Raw genomic sequence first — 6,498 nt, 5'->3', positions numbered from 1 at the left:
TATCAGACCTGTGTCATGTGCTTGGGATAAAACAAGAGTAAGTATCATTTCTGCTTGAGGCTTCTTGCAGTCTGTTCTGCAGAAAAATTAATTATGAGGCACAAAATGTTAATGATGGACTAGGCATAGAAGCATAGAATATGGATGTGGTCTGAATTGGGGGTTCAGGTAAGGCTTCCTAGAAGAGCTGATTCTAGGGCTCTCCCTAGAATAACTATGAGTTATCTAAGTGAAATTGGTCGGTATTTCCTGACACAGAGAAAGCATTAGCAAAAAATGGAAAACTTGAACCATCAGTGTCATGTGAAAGAGAGATACTGTTGCATGGGGCAGAGTATGGAGTGAGAGACAGGAAGAGCAAGCAGATGAACTTGTAAAAGTAGGGCGTTGCTAGATGAGGAATGTTTTCTAAGTAAGGCCAAGAATCCTGTTCCTTCTCTTGCAAGGATAGAGAGACACTGAAGAAATGTAGTCTAGAGAAGAATATCATGGGATAAAGAAGATTTTTATTTTAGATATATTTATCTATGAGAAGCACTGGATTGTGTTCACTTATTTGAGATGTTATAGTGTTCAATTCCTACCTCGAGTAATTATTGGTTGTGTAACATCAAGTGAAGTAATTATTTTTTTCAATTTTAATTTTACTCATCAGCAAAATTAAAAACATTTCTAACCTCAAAATTCCAAGGATTAAATGTTATAATCCTTTTGAGTAGTTGGCACATGGTAATAGGTAATAATAACTAATAAGTTTATTTTCTTTATCTGAATAATGGTTAATCTGGCATTATTAATCTATGAAGAAATTATTTTTTTTAATTGAGGAAAATTTCCTTGCTATTTAAAACAATAGGGCTTACTTTATACAAGATATAACAAACAAACCCAGATGTATTAAAGATTTAATGTGAAAGTGAAAAAAAAGAAAAAAAACCCCAAATCCCTGTAAGACTATCAGGAAAAAAGAAATGTAGGAGATAGATAGGATTATAACTCTGTAGTAGAGAAAAATTTCTTTAAATAAAGCACCAAACCAAAATAGGGGAACAAATTCATGATATCAAAATTAAATGATATGGTATGAATAAAATTTAACAAACAAATGAATATTAAGTGAAAATATTTGCAATATGAGTAACGATTAAAAGATTATTATCTCATGTATAGGAAATTCCTGAGAAGTAGCAAGAAAACTCAGTCAATGTCATAAGGAAATGGGCAAGTAAAATTAATAAGTACCAGGAAGGGAATCTCATTGTCTGATTAGCATATGAAGTGATGTTCAAGTTCTTAGTAATAAAAGGAAGCAAAAAAAAAAGTTTTTATTTTTGCTCATCTTTTGGAACAATAATATTAAACAAAAGATGATAATAGAAGAAACCTTAAACAATATGTACTGTAGGAATATAATGTTGGGAAAAATAGATGTATTTTAATCAGGTTTACTGTGCTCATATTATATCACTCAGAAACTTTTCTTCCAAATACATATCCAGAGAAACAAAGAAGTATGCACAAGGAAACTCATTATTGCAAAATTCATCACAGCAAAATCATGGAAACTACCCACATGTCCATCAACTATTAAAAAAAACTGAATAAATAAAATGTGTAACATGCTAACTATGAAAACCATATAGCAGTTACAAGGAAGAAATAAGATAAGCATGTACCAATATTTAATATATATATTGTATTCTATGAAAAATGCAAGATACAACATATCATTTATGGAAATAAAAAAGTGACTTGTGACAGAGGATAATGAGATTACAGCTAAAACATAAATGGACAATGATATAAAATAAAAACAAAAGCCAGACATCTTATAGAACAATGATGAAATTATACCACTATCTTAATATTATAATCCAATTTTGTGAATCTGAGGCCCAAAATGAAGAGGAAAAGTAACAGTAAGTAAAACATACCTTGAATTTATTTATAAAATAAACATATGAAGGAGCTAGAAAAATATTATAAGAAAAACAAGTTTTATACCACATGTAAATTCTTCCAAAACTTTGATAGTAGTATGCAAGAATTAAGAAGAAAAGATCAAAGAGAATATTATTTTAGTAAGAACATGTTAGAAAAATTAAAGCACAAAGTATATGAACAGCAAGAGAAAAGCATACTGGACAAAAGCTAGTTATGAAGCTAGTCTCACTGATGGCAGGCAATTAATCTAACCAGTTTCTAATCATGACACTATTTACAGTTCCTAGAAGGACATGGTATTGTGCTATGATACCCTATTTATAACACAAATAGATTTGGCCAGGCCACCTATAGACATATTGGCAACTTGGAAGAGTAAATAGTGAATCTCTGAGTAAATCTGGCTTTTCATCTTGATGCCTTTTAATTTATGTCTCCTATGTGTACATAGAAATAGCTCATGCCAAATTTTTGACAGTGGAATAATAATTTGGTTGAAGAAAAAAATGAAGTTTCTTCTGAATTAGACTTTTTTTAAGAAATTAATTAATTAATTAATTAATTTATTTATTTATTTATTTATGCCTGCATTGGGTTTTCGTTGCTGCTCACAGGCTTTCTCTAGTTGCAGCAAGCGGGGGTTACTCTTCTTTGTAGTGCGCGGGCTTCTCATTGTGGTGGCTTCTCTTGTTGTGGAGCTCGGGCTCTAGGCTCACAGGCTTCAGTAGTTGGGGCACACAGGCTCAGTAGTTGTGGTGCATGGCCCCAGTTGCTCCATGGCATGTGGGATCTTCCTGGACCAGGGATCGAACCCATGTCCCCTGCAATGGCAAGCTGATTCTTAACCACTGTGCCACCAGGGGACTCCCTGAATTAGACTTTTAATAAGAATTTTAGAAGGGATTCAATGTAGCACAGGAAACATGCTCAGAGTCTTTAAATTATTCAAAGCACATTCATATCTCCCTAAATTGCGCATAATCGGCGTTTACAGAAAGGCAGAGGCAGATGGAGTAAACTTAGTGTATCATAATCCAAAGTAAAGTAGATGAACCCATGCTTATACTAACTGTAAGAATGTGAAAGATTCATTGTTACAGAAGATAAAATTAATCCATTCAAAGCAGTGAATACATAAAATCAGGTATCGTCTGGACATTTAATACATATTTAATCAAAATATTTGATTTGTTGGGCTGGTAAATACAGCTCTTTAGTTATCACAGTGTGAAGAAGGGAATGAAAATTTTGTGTTTGCTAATGGATATTTGAGTGCCTGATAAATAAGAGACTTTCCAAGAGCAAAGACACATGGCTACATTAAGTTATTGTCCAATTAAATTCACATACTTATAAAACGTTAAAATGAGGAAAATTTTAAAAGAACATCAGTGATTGCACACTTGGATTTTTCAGTGCCGTTTAGAATGATGTATTTTATAGAGAGAATGAGTAGCCAAATTTGGTAATTTTTCTTGGTTTGGCAGCCTATGTGTAATGAAAATACCATCTTACAATTAGAACACTTGGCATGTAATATGATGGCATTGCTTTTTGCATTGCATACTTCAGAATAATTATTCTAACTCAATTTTATAATGATTTCTTCTTTTTTTGCAAATAGTATGAGCCAGGATTTATTCCTCATATGCAATGTTATTAAGACTAACTTATCAGATAGTTTTTATAACTAAAATTTCAGGTCATTTAAATCTTAAAAAAAATAATTATACTCAGATACCAGAAATCTGGCTTTAAATCCCCAATTACATGAGGAATGTATTTTATAATTTATAATGTGTAAAATATAGCCATATTCCTGTGTAGAGTGTCATTTTAGTGACTATTTTTGATGGATATTTGGAAGTAATCCAACACATTTTGTATATGTTTTGCTTATTTGAGGGAAAGTATTTATAACTTTTTTAAATGCATAGAAACTGGAAAGTAAGGTTCTAATCATGTCACCATATTTAGAAAACAGGTTAGTTTTTCCTCAGGATGACCCTAAAGGAAAGCTAGTAGTGTACATATGAAATTGTAAAACCTTATCTTCAGGTGGACAATGTTTGACATTTATCTGAAAAAAAAAAATGTAGGTTTATCTTTTGCTAAATATTTTACCTTGAAGCAATAGAAAACTGAGTAAATTAGATAACAATAAATTCATCTTAGATTTTTTTCTATTTCTTCATTTAGAACTTAAGTGTAGAATTCCAGTAATTTTCTCTACCATATAAATAAAATATTTTACTTTAAAATTTTTATTGATAGATTCATTTAGTCATTAAAACACTTATGGGAACAGTAACTCATTTTACCACTGTGAAACAGTATTTTAATTCTAGCATTATGTAGTCTATTTATAAGAATATTTTCATCTCAGAAAGTTTATCATAAGTAGTCTCTAAAAATGTGTCTGTGGAGAAGCTGTCAGTATAGTATAGTGGGTAATTTATATATCTTGTTTATTTTTCCATAGAAGTTTTCTCTACTCAACAATAAATTACAGGCAAGGGCAAGTTACCCAGGAACGCAGTGCGTTAAGACTCACACACATGGGAAGAGTTAAATCATGAGAAGTGTTACTAGACCATTGTTAAGCAAATTTGCAGGAAATGGATGCCAATTCTTACAGCTGTTTGTATATCTTAACTATACTTTAGTTTCAGTGAAAGAAAATATCAGGATAGAGTCAAAGGTTTCAATTTTCAAACTTCCTTCTAACAACTGACTTGGTATGTACATTAGTAATGATGAGATTTGCCATTAACAATAATTTTTACTCTTCTTCAAAGACTTTTTCTTTTCTCTCATCAAGTAGCTTTCACAATACCCAAGCTAGCCCATCATACATAATTAACACGGTGCATATGTCTTATTGCTTTCACTTGCATTAATAGTGTGTTGACAAATCTGAGGCTGGTTCTATCATAAATTTATGTATGCATTAGAAAAATATCCACCAAAAACGTTTCTAAGAAAAAGACGGCATAAAATGATTGAATTTGGACCTCTCTTAGGTCACTTTAATTTTCCATTATTTCACACCAATATCAGAAACTGGTTGTTTAAATATTTTTAAAGTACTAGTAAATCTTTCAGTATTCTTTAAAATAAATAGTATATTCAGTGTAAACCAACTGTTTATTCTCTGTGTATATCTTCAGTAATATGTCATATGAAAGACTGAAGGCTTCAATCTGAGTCTCATAGCAGTAAGTAGTACCTTATATGCCAGGTAAAGATGCTATATATACAATTGTAAAGTTTTCATGAAGAGTCATTTTGAGGTATTCCTACCCTCACCATCAATTTAACATTAAAATATGTAATTCAAAATGCTTGAATTGATTTCAATATAATTTCCCCAACTATATTTACCGCTAGACAGATTGTGAAGAAAAAGTTTTATCTCAAAAGAGAATATCAGGAAAACTATGCAAGAAAACTAGATACTACAAAGAATATTTTGGAAGCTCCATTTATGGTATTTGCTACTGAAAACTTTGTAATAGTATCATATTACTTTTACTACTTAAACTCTATTAGGTTTCCTTTGTTAAAAGCAAAAGGCCAAACCAATTGAATATTAGAATATATATGTGATAAAATATGTGGAAACTCTCACTCTATGATAAACATAAAAGCTTCATCCCTTAAAATATGCTTCATAGTTGTTGATAATATCTTCATAAAAATCCTGAGTAACTAAACTGTTATCAGAATACCCGATCAGGGCTTCCCTGGTGGTGCAGTGGTTAAGAGTCAGCCTGCCGATGCAGGGGATATGGGTTCTGTGCCCCGGTCCGGAAAGATCCCACATGCCGCGGAGTGGCTGGGCCCGTGAGCCATGGCCGCTGAGCCTGCGCATCCGGAGCCTGTGCTCCGCAACGGGAGAGGCCACAGCAGTGAGAGGACCGCGTATCACACACACAAAAAAACCCGATCATTTATCCGGCTGAATATTTAATTATGTAGTATCTGCAATTTGAAAAAACAAGTTTTATTACTTCTAAAATTACTGTTGATTTGCCTGACTTTAAATTTAAATTCATATTATAAATGTGTATTGAGTATAGGATATTTGTTTTTCAAATAATATTAATTTTCTCAACTTTCAGAAGCATTTTTTCTAAGGACCACATTATGATCTTTCCTCTGTATTTTAGGTTTAGCGCATGTGCATGTGTCTCAAGTAGGCAAGATGATTTTCCTGAAATTTACAAGTCAATTTTCAATATACAAGTAGGAAAATCTCACGTTTTTTTCTACCTCAACCTAAACCTTGATTCATGTTATAAAATATAAGCTTCTGAGCTTGCAATCATATTAAATATATGAAGAAAGAAATAAAATCAAAACCTTATTCTTGAACAGTTTTGAAGTTTATACATAGAACCGACCACCATCCAGTGTCGTGGAAAGCTGTATAGCATGTAAATCTGCCTTGACCTTGGATTGTTGGTGCAGTATTTTTGTATCTGTGGGATCTACTTTTTAGTTCAGTAGTTTGAACTATATATAAACTGTATAATCTGTAAAATTTTTATA

The sequence above is a fragment of the Physeter macrocephalus genome, chromosome 19 (assembly GCF_002837175.3).
Source record: "Physeter macrocephalus isolate SW-GA chromosome 19, ASM283717v5, whole genome shotgun sequence".
NCBI lineage: Eukaryota > Metazoa > Chordata > Mammalia > Artiodactyla > Physeteridae > Physeter > Physeter macrocephalus.
The sequence above is the reverse complement of the archived record's forward strand: the minus strand, read 5'-3'. Positions refer to the sequence as shown.